General features: G+C 47.4%; 1 protein-coding gene across 2 annotated transcripts in view; it reads right to left on the minus strand.

Annotated features, from left to right (window-relative positions):
* LOC144163222 (endothelin-converting enzyme 1-like) overlaps positions 1–19,692 on the minus strand; it is a 317,301-nt gene that overhangs the window by 130,540 nt on the left and 167,069 nt on the right. For both annotated transcript variants that reach the window (XM_077694081.1, XM_077694080.1), the window contains exon 2: positions 6,618–6,673. The gene's annotated coding sequence lies outside the window, so the exon portion shown is untranslated. The remainder of the gene's footprint in view (positions 1–6,617; positions 6,674–19,692) is intronic.

A 19,692-nucleotide genomic window follows, 5' to 3' on the forward strand; every position in this document is an offset into this window, starting at 1 on the left:
CACTGCCGCCTTAAATCGGCAAACTACGTTCGCCAACGAAATCGGAAAGAGAAAGAAGCCTACGGCTGGCAATCAATGGACAATTTCCGCCGCAGCGTTTCAGCGGCTAAATAAACGAAAAACATTGAAACGAACTTCAACAAAGTTGGAGAGGGAGTGAAACACGATACTGGAGCGAGCGGCGGGCGGATACGCCGCGGGACATTAAACGACGCCCACCCTCCACACGCCGGCCGGGCGCGAAATCGGAGGACGAAGGCGAACGACTGCGCGCGAAGACGACGGGTAAAGAACAGCGCGGCTCGACGACTTCAAAAGAAACGAACGCCCTTTGATGCCGCCCACGGAGGACGAAAGCGGCGGGACGTCAAAGCCAGATGCCCTGCCTGTCTCCACAGAGGCGCCCTCGGCTATTTAAACTATGGACGGCGCAGTACTCAGGTTCCTCGATGCCAGCGTCTTCTCTTTCTTGCGCTTTATTCCTCCTTGTTCGTTCCTTTTTTTCGGGCTCACGACCGTTTCGTTTGCTTTTTCGTCCCTCGCCCACGATGTGCGAATGCAGGTTTTTTAACACGAAAGTGTTTTATTCCCGGATACACCAACATTTCTCAGACGTCATATCCGTCACGGAAGTGACGCCAGTACAACGAAGCAAGCGGCCTGTAAGGGGTTCACCCCTTCACACAGGGTCTAATTTCGTGGAAGCAACCTTTAGTACTAAGAGTAGGTTATACTTAAGGTTGTTCGTTTTCGTGTTTTATATTTTAACACGGAAGTGTTTCATGCTGCGATACCCCAGGATTTCACTGACGTCATATCCGTCACGGACATGACGCCAGTACACCTTTGCCGAAGCGACCCGCCAGCAGGACGTCGCTCGCCAAGCACACACACAAGGCAGCCGCTGATCCGCAAATCATGCTCAGCTGCAGATTTCGCTGCACATTTCACTTTCGTGTTTTTCTGATTCCTATGACGGAAGAATCAACCACAGTTTTTTTTTCACTTTAGACGGGCTGATAGCCGATTTAGGATAAGCACTCCGTTCCTACTGGCCCAGAAGTCTTGATTTGCGATCACTTCAGCGTTCCCGTAACATGATTATGGTGGCTTTGCAGCCTTAATCATGAACCGTAGCCGTTACGCACTCCTTTGACACAAAGACCACGCATGGGTTCGGCCTAGCTAGAAAGAAGCAGTTCCACGTTTTTGTAAGAGGCCTTCATTCGGCGCTGGATATAATTTGGTGGTGTTATGACGATGATGAGTGCCATGACAACTGTGGTGACGACGGATATGGCGATGATGTTTTCAATTATGGCGATCCTGATGACGGGGAGTAGGATGAGGGAGATGATGTGGCGACTACGACGGCCATGATTGCGACGACGACGACGAACTGTGCGGTACGAGCCCCATAATAGAAATCACGTCATTCTAAGGAACTACATGCGCTTGGTAGTTCAAAACAAAAAACCACGCAACAAATAAGAGCTCCAAACTTCCACTGGCCGCCATTGTGTGGTCTGCGGAACTAATGCGCCAATAAGGATTCGCCGTGGGATCTCAAGGAACCGCGAACTACCCCAGCTGGTTTAGGCCACATAGGCTGTCGTCTTTTATTTACGTTGAATACGTTTCATGTATCCTATACTTATCCCTTATCTCGCTAAGAAACGTTTGGACAATTCCCCAAACATTGTACAGCAGAGGCATGGCCACACCCTGAAAAAAAAAAAGATTTTCGCAATGTCTATAGCGCTATGCGACAACGTCGCGCCGTGGTGTTCAGTGCCGTCTCGCCCAAAAGATGGTGGTTCGAGTCCGGCTCTTTATATGTATGGTGTAAATTAGTTTCTTGGTATTTTAAGTGATTGCTTTCTGTTTGTTATGGTAGTGTTATGTTGTTACGTTATATGTTATGCCATATGCTGTGTTGTGTTGGATTGCATTGCGTTGTGGTGTGGTAAGGTATAGTACGTAATTCACGTATTTATTGATTCATTTATTTACTTATTTATATTTTTATTCACTCATCCGCGGACCCACCCACTCACTCCATTTATTTATTTATTTATTTTTCATTTTTTCATTTGTTTGTTCATTTATTTATTTATTTATTTATTTATTTATTTATTTATTTATTTATTTATTTATTTATTTATTTATTTATTTATTTAAAATACCTTACATACCCCTTTTGAGAGCATAGAGTAAGTAGGGTAATAAAGTGACGTGTTAGGCCGGGTTCAGACTCTTGCAGCAACTGTCGTATTCACTTTAAAAAATAACGTCATTTGACGTCTCAGCCAAGCGAACTGCGTGACACGCCGTTTTTTACGTCCATAGATCACGATATGGCTTTCGCGTCGCTAGTCGGAACATAGCCTTACTGATCACACAACATGAATTCGCGAGTTACAAAGCACAGCAGAACAACTAATGGCGACAAGGTTGGCAGGTTTGCAATACAAGTTTTAGTCGGAAGACGATAAGAAGAAAAAGGGAAAAGTCGATAGCATACCGCACACATGAAATCTACGCACAAGAATTGCAAAGTATATCAAATACAATCAGGGTAGTAGATAAAGGAGACAACAACCAAAGGTAGCCAAATATGCGGACGCGACGCGCACCAGTCAGTTACTATACTTTGCAGTGCGCAGAGAAAAAGCACAAGAAAAGACGCAGAAAAGACGCAGGACCTATGCGCACGCGCAAAAAAAAAACCTTTTTCAGTATAAAACTTCTATACTAGGCTACAAAGTGCGACACTGAAAAAAGGAAAAATAAAACACGAAAGCCCGACAGGTTCTTGTGTGGTGTTCACGCAAACCGAAAATTTTAGAAGTACATAACAGGGATACGGGACATTGCAGAAGAAAGAAAAGTGAAAAAGTGAAAAACAGTGGTAAGATCTTACGTTACGTCAGGTTAGGTTTGGCTAGGTTAGGGAGAGCGAAGTAGTGCCAGATGAGACATCTTTGCGAAAAGTCAGTGGACGCCGCTTTAGTGGAGTGCTTACAGTACCGCCGAATGGCACTCTAGACACCTGCATAGTTTTAGGGGTGAAGCCCCTTAGGCGCTGGGGGTTTTCGGCGTATCATGTCGTCGTTGTAACCGTCTTCTTATATGTACTCACGGTACCAAGACACCAGGACACTCGTTAACGCCTCGCGATACAACGTAACGCGCACTAAAAACACCGGGACACTATCGCACTAGAACGCTTCGTGCTACAAAGGCACGCAAAGCTGTATACTTCTACCCCTCAACAGTTTCATCGCCGTTGGCAAAAACGCCAAGGCGCCAGTAGACTTATACACTGCATGCTTAGCCCCTCCCCAGGTTTCACGCAGTGTTGTACGGAACGGCGTTACAAGGAACGGCGTTCCTGGAACTAGTTCCTTTTTGGAGGAACGGAGGAGCGCCATCGTTCCATTAAGGGTCGGTGGAACTGTAACGGTAACTCGTTACGTTTTTGAAGGAACGGCAGGAACGGCGTTCCTGCCGTTACATCGCTAGGCTTTGCCTGTTTTTGATGCCAAGGCTCGAGTACAAAAATTCACAAAGCGCTACTGCGTTTCTCTTCCTTTAAGATGGTCAGTCTGCCCGCCCTTCAGCCGTACGTGCTTCCTCGAAGGTCAAAGGCAGAAGAATAACTACGCAGCACGCCGCATCTTGTGCTTGCTTTCATGCTGGTTGCTTACACGGCGTTCGACGGGTGAATAGCGTAGCCGCGAGAATGCTTTTCACCCTTCATCGTTTGTCTGGGGAGGACAGAATGCGCGTCTGGCCGATAGAATTGTTCCCTGGCGGGGAAAGAATACAGAGTTTTAGCAGTCCGTTCGTTCTGTCGTATGGGACCCGGCTGGGCACTTGGGCATTCGTCGCGGTAGGGGGATTAGGTAGGGGCCATGTCCGTGCCTCCGCACCCTTCCTACTCGCCCTTCCGTGCGCTCAGGAGCAGAACGGTCCCGGCCAACCTGGTAACAACGTAGCCAACGAAACGCACGGACTGCTAGACGGTATCCGGACATTTCGGTGTCGGACATTTCGGTCCAGGACGTTTCGGGGTGGACATTTCTGTGCGCGGAAATTTTGGTGCACGACGTCTTGGTCCAGATATTTTGGGTGAAGGGATGTCCCAGTCATTCTTTGAACATTTTAGCTTCAATATTGTAATTTCGTGACTTGATATGATTTTACGTTTGAGACTTGTGCTTGCGCCGCCGTTCGCGGAAACGAACGCTAAACCCTGGCGGAGCATTGCCACGTGAAACCCAATTTCTGTAGTAGATGGTAAAATTTAACGTTGTTAATTTGGATCCGTTCAACCATTTTTTGTTATTTTAACATTGCTGTGAACAACCCTAATACTTTAAGTGTTACCAAAGCGCTTTCCTTTCACTTCACCCAACGGTGCAAGACGCTGCTGCTTTTAGTCTATTCCTCCCCCCCCCCCCCCCCACCCCCCCAGCAAAACGTCATTGAAAAAACAACAGAAAAACGAGGTCGATTAGGCGCGTGTGCATTTCGTTTTAATTATTATCTCAATCAATCTCGCCTTCGTTGCATTCGGTGTCAGTTCTACTTAAAACTAACAAACCAACGATCGCACTTACGGTGGCGTTACTTAGGGGAGGGGAAAGCTGAGCCCCGCCGGCAATCATCTCCCTAAGTAGAGAGAGAGGGTGTCACTTGTGCTTCACCATTGCGTCGACTGGACTTCGAAAACTTGAAGACGACTGTTGCCGCTCTCGTCACACTAGCCTATTCATTTTTTTTTTTGCTCCTTATAATGGGAGGAAGCGATGTATACCTTTGGTGTACATGACATGCGCGACTTGAGGAGTTAATTCCCAATGGGGAGACTGAAGGCGCAGTAAGAGCGATTCCTGGAGTGGTGGCGCCGTCGATATGACCGCGACGCGCGGAAGGGCGCAGCCAGCTAACGATAGTGGCCATTGTGTTCTCAGCGGGTTTTTTGGTGGCTTTTTGTGTAACATTATAGAGGTTTTGTGCGCCCATGGTGAATTTAAAGCTTTGTCTCTGTTTTAAACGCGAAGTGGGCTATGTCATTGTTCTGAATGTATCACCCAATTCCTGAAAAGCCTCCACTAAGATGCTAGCAGTATGTTCTAAAGAAAAAAATAAAAAAATCACTGCGGTGACGCTTCGGAGACCGTGAACTCCACCACGCCAGTAGGATTTTCAGGGGAAACCGGAAATAATATGGCTGAAAAAGAAATGTGGTCGAGATTCGAGCGTACAGGCGGGAGGTGGGAGGGGGGGGGGGGACGCTAGAACAAAGAATTAAAATGTGGTAAATGTAGGCTTGTAAACATTAAACGAAGGTTGGTGGTCCCGAACACAATGGGTGGAATTTGTATGCACAACCGGTACGCGCTAAATTAATCAGCATTCAGGATATTAGAACCTGCGGCTGTTTTCAAAAACCCCATTTTTCCTCCCTGACAATATCCTATACCAGTCTTCCCGAATTCATTTTAGCAAGGCAGCCCAGCCTACGTAATACTGTTCATAACGTTTTCTTCATTCTGGGGGGCTAGCTAATGTTTGTTACTTTTTGGATATTGAGAGTGTGCATGTAATTTATGTAATTTGAGGGTGTGTAATTAAAAAAAATACAAAAGAGGCGGTAGATCATCGTAAACACGGGTAATTGTCTTAGCTAAAAAAAGAGCCAATATGAATTAACAACCTGTCATGAATAAAAAAAAAAAACGTGTGCTAAAGAATTCAATCGGCTGCATAACAGGTGTCCCCAGGAAGAGGTATTAAACAAAAATATATAAATGTAGAATTTCTAAATATACCTGGCAACGATCGAACATGACATCAATCAAAAAAATAAATTCACTGCTCCAGATTGTTGTCCATAACCCACGTTAAGCGGAAATAAAAATATAACGGCTGTCGCAAGCAGGCAAGCACCGGATAATTTGGTCGCCGAAATGTCCGTACACCGAAATGTACGTACACCGAAATGTCCGTACACCGAAATGTGCGTGCACCGAAACGCCCGTACACAGATATGTCCGTACACCGATATGTCCGTACACCTAAATTTCCGCACCGAAATGTCCTCGAGCCATCTGGAGCTTGTCCGGTGATCCCTGAAAAAATTCGCTTAGGAGCGTTTCTTTTGATTATCTTTATCTCCAGATAATCTGCTGCCGGTGGTGTTAATATTCGTTTAACATACGTAGTTCAATGCGAGTTTTGAATGTCTCACTTAATTTCGACCCAGGAATATCCGACACTATATTTTAATTTAAAAACCTAATTGTAACGTTAATGTAACGACACGTTCCAATTTTCGAAGTGGAACTGGAACGCGTTCCTTTCGCAATAAAGGAACTTGTAACGGGAACTCGTTTCAAAATTGGCAAGGAACGAGGAACGAGCTTTCGTTCCTATTTTGGAGGAACGTGTACAACACTGGTTTCACGTTAGTGGAGATGGCCCGGGATTTTTTTCTTTGCTTCGATACGATACTACAATTTACATTCGCTTTGTAAAGATCGATTTCCGCAGGTACACATGCAGTTGGAGAAGGCTGTCAAACGCAAAAACAAAACACTTGTACTCACCCCGCTCCAGGTTGCGTTTTTTTTTGTTGTTGCTGAGGCATCAGCTTTCAGTCAACCTGAAAATGTCAACATAACAATTTTAGTATTTTATGCGCAAGCAAGAAAAATATATTAAAGGAAGCCTGGAACAGCTACGGCGAAAGTTACGCCAACACAACAAAAGCTTTTTGTAATACTTGTTTCAGAGAACTGGCCTTACAGATTCGCTTCCAGTATATATAGGTTTTAGAAGATGGGGTTTAGCACTTCCACCCCTTTTTGCTGAGCGATTTTAGGGAGTGCGCGTAGATAACGAGATGCGCGTCTGCCGATGAAATAATACCGACGCATGATCCTTTTCGACTCAAATGCTGGCTCACAACGTACTTTTTTATGGTTGGACTTCCCCGTTAAGGGGCACATTCACAGCCCTTGACATTCATCAGTTGTATCTACCATCCAGGTGTCGCGTTTGCAAGCCCCAATACATCGAGTTTTCGTTTAAGGTCCCCAAACAAAGAGGACGCTGTAACATAGGAGCGACATATATATACAGTAAACGCTAGTTAATTCGAACTCGGGTAATTCGAACTTTCGGTTAATTCGAACTGACGCCCTGGTCCCTGCACAGCCCTGTATATTTCAATGGGGGAAAACTCCGGATAATTAGAACGCATCGCGATCCAGAGCGGTTAATTCGAACTGGGATCTATTGGTTTTCATTGCTCTTCGAAGAAGAAGTCGGTGCAGAGTGATTACAATCTGTTGCAAATCCAAACCAAACCAAATTTATTAGAAATGCAAAGCAACGAAACAAAAAAGTTTGAATGAGTCAAGGAAATTTCGTCATTCTTGCGTGTTTCGCTTTGTTTACAAAGCAAGAAACGCAAATGCTTGCGGAGTTGTTAACTAACTAACTAACTAACTAACTAACTAACTAACTAACTAACTGACTGACTGACTGACTGACTGCAACAGCTTACTTGCACGAATGCTTTGCTCTGTGGACCGCCAATGCACTCGCCATTTGTACAAGTGCGGCAGGCACACACACAGCTGGCTGGCGCCGCATCTTTTCAAAGTGCCACGAGTTGTGCCGCGCCTCCGCCAGATGGCGCCACGGGTCCCGCGACCGAGAGAAGACGCAGTGAAACATCCCCCTCGCGAGGGGCACGATCAAATGCAGAGCATTTCCGGGGGCGCACGACGTTAAGTAGTTTGCGTTACGTTAATGTTGTTGCACTTGTGGCAACTGGTGACGAGAGAGCGCTCGTCAGCAATAATTTGAATGAGTCAACGATATAAGGCGCGTTCGTAACGTCCCATTCTGTGTCGCCTTTGTGGCGCAGTGGGTAGAGCACCATGTACATTGCGTTCCGCCCCCAGGGTCGAGGGATCGAAACCGGGCGCCGGATAGTATTTTTTTTATATAGTAGGGACAACGACGGTGCGGACTACGGACGTCAACGCGGGTGACATCGTGAGTTACTGAAATGCTCTGCATTTAAAAAAAACAACAGCGTAGCGCACGCGCGATGCTGCTGTGACAGCCTAGTTCGCTTCCGAAGCGGGCGCCGCGCCGCCGGCGCCGTTCGCTATTCAAGTTCCATGAACATTATTTACAAAATCAGCTGCCACAAACATCTAGTAGCGCCTATATTATAATGCACCATAACGAGTTGGCCCGCGCGGTGTTGCGCGAAGTTTATTCATTCTAGAGCACACCCGCTAATTCGAACTCCGCTTAATTCGAAGTATTTTATGATCCCCTTCGAGTTCGAATTAACGAGCTTTTATAGCATTTTGAACGCGAATTCCTCCGACCTCTGGAAAGATAACGCACGCTTATCTTCTTGGTCTCCTACCGCGTCAGCATGGCGACAAAGGAAATCATTAAAGGTGGTTTTGCGATTCAAGGGAGCTGGTCTTTTAACCCGCCGATAATTCCTCGCGGGTATATGCGGGCATTCGGATGAAGACTCACACAAAAACTATCCGAAGGTAGAAAGATGCCGAGCGCCACAAGGATTATGCACGGCTCGGGAAAAAGGTGACGTCAGTGGAGAGGAGTATAAAGGGAGTCTGTAACCACACTCTCCGTAGATGGCCGTGCTTCACTGTTCGGCACACAATGTCGGAAAGCCAGCTCAAAAGCCTGCTTGCACTGAGCCTCTTAACATCGGCAACACCTCTGAACCTAAACGCATTGCCGGATTTTGAAGGGCATAAAAGCCGTCGTACATCAAAAATATGGATGGCCTAAGAGCTTGGATGTATGTATGATTTTAACACGAAAGTGTTCTTTCCAGGATACACCAAGATTTCCCTGACGTTATATCCGGCACGTAAATTACGCCAGTACAACGATGCAAGCGGCCTGTAAAGGGTGCACCCCTGCACACAGGGCCTGCTTGCGGGGAAGCAACCTTTAGTACTAAAGAGTACGTTATACTTAGGGTTGTTCGTTTTCGGGTTTTAAATTTTAACACGAACGCGTTTTATGCCGAGATACAACAAGGTTTCCCTGACGTCATACAGGTCACTGAAATGACGCAAGTACGCCTTTGCCAAAGCGACCCGCCAGCAGGACGTCACTCACCAAGCACACGCACAAGACAGCCGCCGACCCGCAAATCATGCTCAGCTGCAGATTTCGCTGCACATTTCACTTTCCTGTTTTACTGATCCCTACGACAGAGGAATCACCACTGTTTCCTTTTTCCATACACTGAAAATTGGTCTCCTGGACCCTGAAGATGTTCTGCTGGATCCAGCTATGCATGACTTTGCTGCAATATGGCTGCTTCAATACGAGGAAAGATGATTACCCGTCTTGAGTACGATGCTTCTTCAACTACGACAGTGCACAGTTGACTTGTAGGACCATCACAAGTCAATGAAGATGACGAAATGAACTTTTTCTAACAAACAGCCTGATTTCCCCATCGTCATCTTTCAGATGCCGGTTTTAAAGATGCCCCGGGGGCATCAAAATGTATAATAAATTTCTGCCCGTAGTACGCACAGTCGACGTATTAGGGCAGAGATAAAGCTTACTGGACCTCATAGAGAAAAGCATCGCAACCAGAAACGACGTTTCTAAGCCGGGTAAAATACGCCTACTTGGCGATTGCGTAGGCTTCATAGTCGACTGTAATTCGAGAGAAAGTTCCCAAAGCCTTCACAAAAGTGCTCAAGATGTCGAAACACGGACGTCTGGGGCACGACCGGGCAAGACCGTACCGTTAAGAACATAAACAACTAGCAAACAACAAAAACAATCAACAAACAATCTTCAACGACTGCCAACCCCCATCCTCGCTTCGCGGCCTTAAGAGTATAAGCGCTTTCCACTCAAGCTCGGGAGATGATCGAGTCCGCTTAATGCGCGGCCAATCACATCCCAGGGCGCTGGAGCCCAAATTGAGCAAACTCGCTCAAAGCTCACATAGGCCTTCGCCACGACGGTCGGCTCGGATGTTTGCAGTCGATAAACAAAATCCGCCACTTTTGGCGCGTTGCACAATAAGCTCCCGGAGAGACAATCCTCGTTTATGGAAGCGCGATCCGCGACAGGAGACAAAAACAAGCCGGGAGCTCCTAATGGGCATCGTCGCCCCCAAGTTTAAGCGTGTTTAATTTTCCGCGCCACGGAGTTGATATTACAGCGACAACTATTAAACGGTGGAACGAAAATCGAGTGGGAAAGCCCTTATCGTTAGCGGGGAATAGGAAGGAAGAAGACGGAAATAACAAAGCTGGCCACTAAAAGCTCTCTTTTTCTTTTTCTTTCGGGACCGATTTTTTTCCCGCGCCAGCGCTAAGTGACAAACCGCGACGACGATAAGTAAAAGGACTTTCGCATTAAGGGCCGATCTGAACGACAGCAAGGCGGCTCACTTGTTTCAACGCACCGCCGCGCTGTGAAAAGCCGGTCATCAAAAGCCTTTATAGAAGAGAGGCCGCACAGGCCTGGCGCAGAAGATGATGGAATCGGGCTCCACGATGAGAGCGAGGGAAACACTTGGCTGAAGACGCTCTGGAAGGAGCCGCCTCGTACGCGATGGGAGGGGATGGTGGTTATGAAGTTACGTCGGTGCAATTAACGCCACACAGACCCCAAAGTTATTAGAGCGCAACCCTTTGGCGCCCGTCTCTGGGCTGAGCCGCGTCGCCGTCGTCGTGACCGAGCGAACGATGGGAAGACCAACGGGTGAAAGAAAAAGCAAATGGTGGGAAGACCAACGAGGGAAAGAAAGCAAAAGAGGAAAGTGTCACGAAAGTGGAAGAGGAGGGCGGTTCGCCGTTGCGGCGCGATCCAGCGATCTCCGAAAGTGTGCGGTGGGGGAGGGTAGGGGGCAGTATGCTGTGCCCGCACGAGGCGCTCGACGGCGCGACACTTGGCGAAAACGTGAGGGGGGCGTGCGCCTAACTATGATGTCAGTTCGCTTAAGGCGGAGTTCGCGGTCCCTTCCTGAGACACACTTCGCGCCGCCGACGCAGAGGCTCATCATCGCTGCAGTCGAGAAAACCCACTAGTGAGTGCTGCCTCCAGCCCGAATCCGGCACATGGTAGCTCCAGGACATCGCCCAGGACGTCCGCCCGACATCATCGGCGGATGCATGATCCTCTTTACAAGCAGCTGTTGGACTTCATGGCTGAGACTGGTCTACACGGCATTCTGTACTGCATGAAGCGGCTTGCATCCCATCACTTAATTTTTTTATCTTTCCATTCCTTTGATGCCCTGTGGCAAAATAGCGCAATAAAAAAAAGTATCGCATTAGGGAGTATCGTAATCGCCAGCCACTTTTTCCTTTGGAGGCTGACGGTTCGTCGGTATAAAATGGGCAGCACGGGTCGTGAACCACTAAGACAACTGCTATAGTGCGGTAACTTCCGAAATAAAAACACGGCTTTCTTAATTTTGCTGTTGAAGCAACCACTCGGGCCTATTTCATCTGCCCCTCCACTCCTTTCCCCCGCCACTTGGAGCTTGAGGCCTCTGCTGCCAGTAAAACACCGATCCGCTATCTCCCGCGCTAGTGTGGTTCCCGCCCGTGGTGGTCGCATGGCACAGACACCACTCAACGAGATTGACATATTTTGCTAATGTCTTATGTGATCACATGTTCGCTGATCAGATGACTCTATCGGCTTGGTGCGCCACTATTGAGAACGCCTTGGTTTCAATAGAGCCACTACTGTAGCTATAATCACCCAATCGTCTCTCGAAACTGAGCTTCCCGGTCTACTAAGAGCTCCTCCACCCCGATTTGCCTCCACACTCATTCTCAGGCCGCATCAGAGAATAGAGTAGGACTTACCCTGATCACCGTATTGTGCATGACACTCAATCGATAGTCACTCTTCTGGGGGCGAAATGGAACGCAGTTGTCCGCCGCTTGTACTCGGTGACCACGGGGTAAAATACAGATGACAGCGATCGACCACGACAGAGCCTTCTGTTAACTCGTCCCCTGATGTCTACCGATCTTGGACCCACAGGAATCATTTACCGCAAATGCTGAATTCACTCCCGCCACGCCGCAAGAATGGTTCTTCTTTGACTTCAGCCTAAAATGTTGGTATTACAAACAAAACTACAAGAAATCTCGACGACGATTCCGCAGAAGCCCTAACACAGTATATGAATCTAAGATGAGAAATGGGAAGCATTACAACGCAGTGGAAAACGGTCAACATCATCATGATTCTCAAGCTAAGAAAGACGTTTCGGCTAGAGAACCTAATACCCATTTCCTTGACTTCGTGCATGGAAAAGCTGATGCAGCACGTTGTACTCAGAAAACTGAAACACAAGGAGGACAAGGATTCATACCCCACACTGTGATCGGGTCTAGAACCACTTAATAAGCTACGCTTAAGAGTAACGGCACTGACGCACGGCGGCAGCCATTTTGGTGCCTGGCGCCAGGGTGGCCAGCTTCATGCGCCCTATCGCGGCTGAAATTGACGGTGGTATTGGTCCGGGCGCCGCTTGGCAACAATGACAGCTGTGTTTACTTTTCGAAGATTTAGAGGCAGCGCGCCGGTGCGATGTGGTCAGGCTCGGTTCGCTGGCGCAGCTTATTTGGTTACGCTGTGCCACTAATTAAACAGCGCTTTTTTAAGTGGCCGTACGTTACGCTTGGCCCTTGTCGTTCTTTCCCAGCGGGAAGCGATGCAGGCGTTTTCCACCTTCCCGCCGGTTGAAAGAGCTTAGTACAGAGCAGCACGGCATCGCTACTCTGTCTGGGGGCGTGAAAACTCACTCTCAACGTGTCGTACAGCCGCACTGCGCTCCGAAAATCACGACTTATCGAAGAGCGCGCGCGCGGCAACACAGAGGCACCAAAATGTCAGCGCCCATGGGTCTTGCCGGGGTAAACAAATGTCACGTGACGCGGTTCGACCAATGGCCGCTGTCGGCGGTATATAACAATGACAGAAAAGAGTGCCGATACTTTGAAACCTCATCTAGTGGGACAGTTGCAAGTTGGGCGAGTTGGTACGTGTTCATACTTAATTTAATCACAGCGCAAAGGACGGGACAGACAGAAGACTAACAAGACAGACGACAGAAGACTAACAGCACTTGTCCAGTTGTTAGTCTTCTGTCTGTGCCGTCCTTCGCGCTGTGATTAAGTATCTCATCTAGTGGCTCTAATCGGGTCTAATTAGACCAAAGTTACCAACTCAAGACGTTCTATTGCAATTCAAACTTCAGATCGTAGACGGAAATGGTACATCATGGAGAAACACAAAAGCCATCCTAGGCTTAGACCTAACAAAGGCCTTCGACAACGTGCGCCACAGCGCCATCCTGGAAAACTTCGAGGTGCTAGGAATTTGGTCTAGGACGTACAATTACGTGAGGGATTACGTGACTTACAACTACGTGAGGGTACTAACTCTGCCTATTTTTATGCCGCAAGCTACGTACTGAGATGACGGGTTTTGAAATACGTTTTTACTCCGGCGATCAAACATTGTCGATGTCTGTGAAGAAAAACAAAAATGAACAAAAAATCATAAGGCCATGTAGAAAACGCTCACGGCATCTCGAAGACTATTGCCTCTTCATTCTGAATTGGTTACTTGCTCAGACCATCTTAGCTTCCGCTCGCTCTGTGCCGAGAGTAAAACGAGTCTCAACGTCTCCTGTTGTCTCCAGTACAGACTTCAACAGAACCTGCCATTCTCCGCGGACCGAAGTGTCTGTGAAATCAGATCATCCGAACCGTTCGGTCATCCCCGACTGTCATATCTCTCCGGCGACCATAAAGCCCCGGACACTCGTCACCACTCCACGCAAACCCTATCTCCGAAACGTGCGCTCGAACGCACAAGACCGGCCGACGACGAGTGAGCTCGTTAGCGCATCTCGCGGCGGGATCAGAGCTCTTGATCGACCCGCGGTCCGGAGACGACCCCACGCCGTTACGTCGCCGTCGTCAAAGCGGCGCCACCGCGGGAGTCCCGAGAGCGCGTCGCCATCCCGATGACCCTGAGTGTACAGGACCGTATGTATGGGTTCCGGCGCAGGCTGCCAATGCAAGCGGCGGAACGCCCCTTCCTCCAAGAGGCTCGCCCCTTGTGCACTCCTTTTGACGACGTTATCGGCCTTTGATCCGCATTAATTTCCGGCCGACCACTGTGGGTGTAAGCGGCGATCCATAACGATCCATCTCGGGCTGTTGATGCCCGGGGGCGCCGTGGTGTCTCGGCCGGGGTTCAGGCTGACCCCGCGCGAGGGTTCCAGTCATGTTCGCCTAATAGGAGGCCATTAGTCCACGTTCCTTTATTTGCGCTTACGGAATACACTGGTGGCCCTCAGGCTTCCCCAAATAAACGAAGTAGCGCCACAAAAGGGGGAAATAAATACTACGACGAATACGGCAAACCTCGACAAATCTCGCGTAAAGATTTTTTTATGATTCTTGTATGGCAGCGCTCTGCCCCTAATCTTAGTCATTGACTCCCGATGTAAGGCGTTACGTGGTCCACAAAATTATCTTTAGCGGCGCTCACGCGATCGCCATGAATCATCTCGTTCTCATACCTCCAAGCTTTGCGAGTATCCAAGGTAGCAGCTTAAGGTCCAGCGACGTTCGGGGCTTCGGAAGTGTCGCAAGGTGGTGACGCCGAAGTTATTTTCATTTTGACGCACTGAGTGGTGATCGATTGCTCGAAAGCATAAACGAGAAGGCGTATACAAAAATATGTACGTAAAGCATTTACATGAAAGCGTAAAGGACGTCTGAAAGAGCATAAAGTACATACATCTCTGATCAGACCTACAAAAATTAGGGAATCCTGTCGTCTTCTCTGTTACTGTTTGCAAAATTAGCTTACTTGGTGACATCAATCTAGACTCCTTTTTTTTTTTCTGCAGGCTTCTTTCCTTGTGTAGTTAAGCTATCTGATTCGCAAACCTTGCGAGTGGACATATCTAAATTTTGTGCAACGAAATTCTTCGATTCAGCCCACCGCAACAATCCTTAACTAGAATTATCTTGAGGTAATTTTGCCGTGTTGAACTTTCTCAAAAGCAACGAAGCTTCACGAAGCGACGGCTATTTCACGTCACATAATATCAACCCGCGCTGCTGATTCTTAACAGATTGCGTCCTCAAAAAATCCCATCAACATCGTTTACAAATTAGCAGGAAAAAAAACGAAAGGGAGAACATGTGGTGTATCGGATCCCACGCCCGACCAGTCACTTCCTAAGGAGCCATGAAGCCAAAATACAAAATTGGACATCAAAAACACGGCTGCCTGACAACAATGCTACTAATTTTGGTTCAAAACTTCACACAAATGACCTAGATATTCAAGAAAACACGCGAAGCAGCGGCTATTCTCAAGCCATTTTCCGGCTATTTCTCTATTACGTCAAGGAATCTTGTTTGTGCGATTGTCGGTCGCCGACCTAAACCACCGCAAAGAAACATGACTAACCTATTTGTAGTGGGCTCTCTAGTTGCGTTTGACAGTGTCACTTCAACGCTGACGTGAAGTCGAACACTGATAACTACCGTACTTTCGCGCGTATAAACCGCCCCTCCATATAACTGGCACCCCTCCTTTCCGTAGACGGATGAAAAAATATACCCCCGCGTATTTCCCGCATATTTTATACATAAAGGACGGACCAAAGCTACTGCTGAAGAAACATTACCCATTCGTTTATGCAAAAGAACTTACCTAGCTGACTACGTAACTAGGCGACTTGCCGCAAACATTTTTCAGGTTGGTATATTGGTGAGCTGTGTGTGCAGAATAAGCACTGTCAATGGGATAACAGTGGCTTAGTCGCTCTTACTGCTGTAGGGGCATCACGGCCCCACGCACATTGCAGTGAAACTGCACCAAAGCAAATACTTCGCATATATTCCCCGCCTCTACTTCACCCCCTGAAATTTTCGCATTTTTGGTGCGGGTTATACGCGCGAAAATACGGTATGTCTTAGTGGTGGCCCCTATTACGTCACTTATTCCCATATTACGTCATTTTAGCGCGAAATTGTTATTTTTAAATATTTATCGCGTTTTTTTTTTTTGTTTTGTTTTTGTTGTTATTAACTCCTGTTGGGTCTAGAATGGAGCTGAGTGAGTTACCAGAAACCAGTTCTTTCAAATTTACCAATGATCTATTTTGTGTTCGTGGCCGCTCAAAAAAAACGAAACAAAAAGAAAGTTTGGTCCTCGTAATGCACCAAGACGGGCTCAGGGGTCAGAGAACATCAATGGCTCCCCAATGCACTATCCTTTCAACGAACGGAAACCCTTACAAGGGTGCGCCAGAGCAGAGGAAACTCATTCGCAGGGAAAACTTCCCCCTTAGGAAGTGACGCCGCCTTCCCCTCCTCGAACAGCGTCCTCGAAAGCGGCGCGATCTCCGACGAACAAGTCGAACTGGAGAAAAGTTTCGTCTCTTCAGGACGAAGTTTTCTCAACGCAACTCAACACGACACGCCGCTCCCTTCTTCGGCCCGCCGTGCCATCCGACCCCGAGAGACTGATCATTTCCAGGTCATTCATCAAACAGATCGCGCGGTGCGAGACGCTCAATAGAGCGAGACCGGCGACGCTTTCACGCGAACTTCTATGGCTGAACAGGGTCCTCTCGCGAAACTCTTTTATGCACAAAACAGCTTTCGGATGCTGAACAGATAATCGCGTCTACGATGAAACGCCTTTGACTTTCGCTCGTTTAATGAGGTGAGACCGAAATAAATCCTGAGTCATTCAGCTTAAGGATGCACGTTGCATCAATCCGCAGAAGCGAGTGAGAGCGACTCTAAGTTAAAGGGGCCCCCCGGACAAAATGCAAGTTTGGTTCATTCGAAAGATTGCCTCGTTAGAACAACACTACACAACTTTGAACGCAAACTACACTTAAATAAGCTATATAATTAGGAAAAAAGACAAAGGCCATGCGACCCACTAGCTCATTTCCCGCAGTAGAACCTATTATGGGCAGCTGTGCGATTGGATGAGGCCGACAAAAGCCAGCGCAAATTAAACGGGGTTATAAGCTCGCGGAACGAGCCATTTGAGCTTATATTCATTGCATATTCTTTTTATAGCAGTACGAATGGTGGGGTAAGCAATGGAAGTTACGAACGCACACGTAAACATGAAAGCACCAGTGCGTACAATGCCGGTTATAGCTGCACAGCCGCCCGGTGCGTTGAGCTTGCACTGACCAACTGGTATAAGCGACATTGTCGTCTGTTACCTGGTTTGTCGAGCATACCCAATCTTTCACGAAAGAGTACTATCAACCGTAACAAACAATATCCAGGCAAAAATCCAGTCAAAAACAAAGCGAGGGTGGGCAGTTCGCGAGCGGTATGGTGGCGCCATCTAGAAGGACTGACAGTAAACAAGGCGTTCCGACGTTCGCTGCAGCCCTAGTCCGCACACTTACGTTCACTTCAGTACTTGTCCTGGATACGTCTTCGTAGACGTCACGAAGGACACGATTCAGCGGGAAAATAAAAATTAAGGCCTAAATTGTTTTATTTTTCAGTGAATAAACCATCGTTTAGTGCCGCACAAGTACTGCGGGCACAATAAAACACCAAATCTTCCGAATAAAATAAACTTGTATTTTGTCTACACGGCTCCTTCGAACTTCTGAAGAATCCTCTATGATTACCCAGCTCGGCTAATCCCGAGAAGATAAAAACAAAACACTGATCTTGGCGTTTTTTCTTCCTTTTTGAGTCTTTTGAAGTAACCACCATTTAGCCGAACGGTGGCTATTGCATTTATTCTAATAAGCGCTTCGTGAACCTGCTGCCACTAAACTATCTTTACAGACAGAAAGCCTAACAGAAAGACAGAAAGCCTAATAGCAAGCCTAACAGCAAGCCCGTATACGAAAGCCTAAAAAAAATCGAATAGAGGATTGAGGAATGCTTAACTAACGTTCACGAGAGAGGCCGCAAAACATTCCGCGCACGTCACCACCCCAGAAGCCCGCGCCTATACCTGCAGTTCCCCTTCGGCCAACCCGCCTATATGAAATTGAACAAACGAGCAGTCAAGCTCCGGATGAGAGTCGAAACGCAACCGTATTCGACTCACGTCTGTACGCAAATCGGATTGAGCGCGCCCTGCCCTGCCCCCCACACCCCTTAGGAGGTATGCATGAGAATCGCTGCCCGTTAGCCCAAACACCATGTAGAATAGAATGCCTCGAGTAACATCGCCATGACAGAAACCGCGATAAAAGTAGACCCTTTTTGAATAACCGCGGCCGAAACGTCTTCAATTGAAGCGTTGGCGACCAATCGCTTGGCTGAGGCAATAACCGTAATCAGGAATATATCTGGCTTTCCTGGGTAACGTGGGCGTGGGTGAGCTTGAGAAGAATGGCCGGAAATTAAAGAGAAAAGAAAAGCCCGGAATGGGGCGTACTACCGGAAGATAAGTTCAGTTTACCGCTGGATATGCCCTTTCTTTTTTCGTTTTGTTGCTGTTGCGAGATGATAGGTTGATGAAGACTCAGTGTTGGACGTATATTTCCTCCCTCCGGCAGCTTCTCGAGTCATCAGCGGGATGTCATCGTTTTCCCCCTTTGATGGGGCAGCGTTGCGGCCTTTGCTCGAGTCGGTGGTGAGAGCCAGCCCCCAGTTGCGGAATCCGCCAAGGATGACAAGGGGAGACGGGCAACGGGGTAAGCAGTAATTTCCTTAATGCCGGATTACGGACGAGCCCGACTCGGCGCCGACCTTCGTAGATGTGGCGGCCCCGGTGGTCGGAAGGTGCCGCTCATGAAGACTTCCTGGGAAAGTTTCCAGCCAGGATGAGTTGTATAGGATGACATATGTTTTGTTTTGTTGCGCGCAGTTAATCTAAACGGTGAAGGGTTACTTTGTGGCTATTTCAAATTTAGCATGCTTCTCTACCAGTTTCCAGAGCCATCCTTTTGACAACGAATTGCGCAAAAACTATTTAGAGTTCTGCGGAGTATTTTTACTCTGTTCACATCCAAGGGAAACTAGCAGTGTGAAATCTACGTGAAGTACCTTTTGGCAATGAATTACACAAAAACTAGAGTTTTGCAAATTATTGTTTTGTTGTTCATATGGAAGGGAAGCAAATCTATGGGAAGTACATGTTGACAACAAATTACGCAAAAGCTGTTTGGAGTTCTGCAAAGAATTTTTAATGTGTTCACGTAAAAGGGATACTAGCAGCTTCAAATCTATGGGAAGCACCTTTTGACAAAGAAATACTCAAGAGCTATTTTGAGCTCTGAAAAGTATTTTGACCGTGTTCTGAGCTCTGCAAAGTTCTTTGACTGTGTTCACATCCAAGGGAAACTAGCACCTTGAAATATATAGGAAGTACTTCGGGACAATGGATTACACAAAAACTAGAGTGCTGCGAAGCGTTTTTTTTTTATTGTTCATACCCAAAGGAAACTATCTGCTTCAAATCTATGGGAAGTACCGTTTGACAACGAATTAAACAAAAAACTACTTCTGCAAAGTGTTTTTACAGTGTTCACACCCAAGGCGCCTCCTCGCTCCACGCCAAATATGAGTTCTGTGCTGGTGTTCCACCAGATTC

This window comes from Haemaphysalis longicornis, unplaced genomic scaffold, assembly GCF_048455015.1.
Source record: "Haemaphysalis longicornis isolate Haplotype H1 unplaced genomic scaffold, Haemaphysalis longicornis Haplotype H1 scaffold_12, whole genome shotgun sequence".
NCBI lineage: Eukaryota > Metazoa > Arthropoda > Arachnida > Ixodida > Ixodidae > Haemaphysalis > Haemaphysalis longicornis.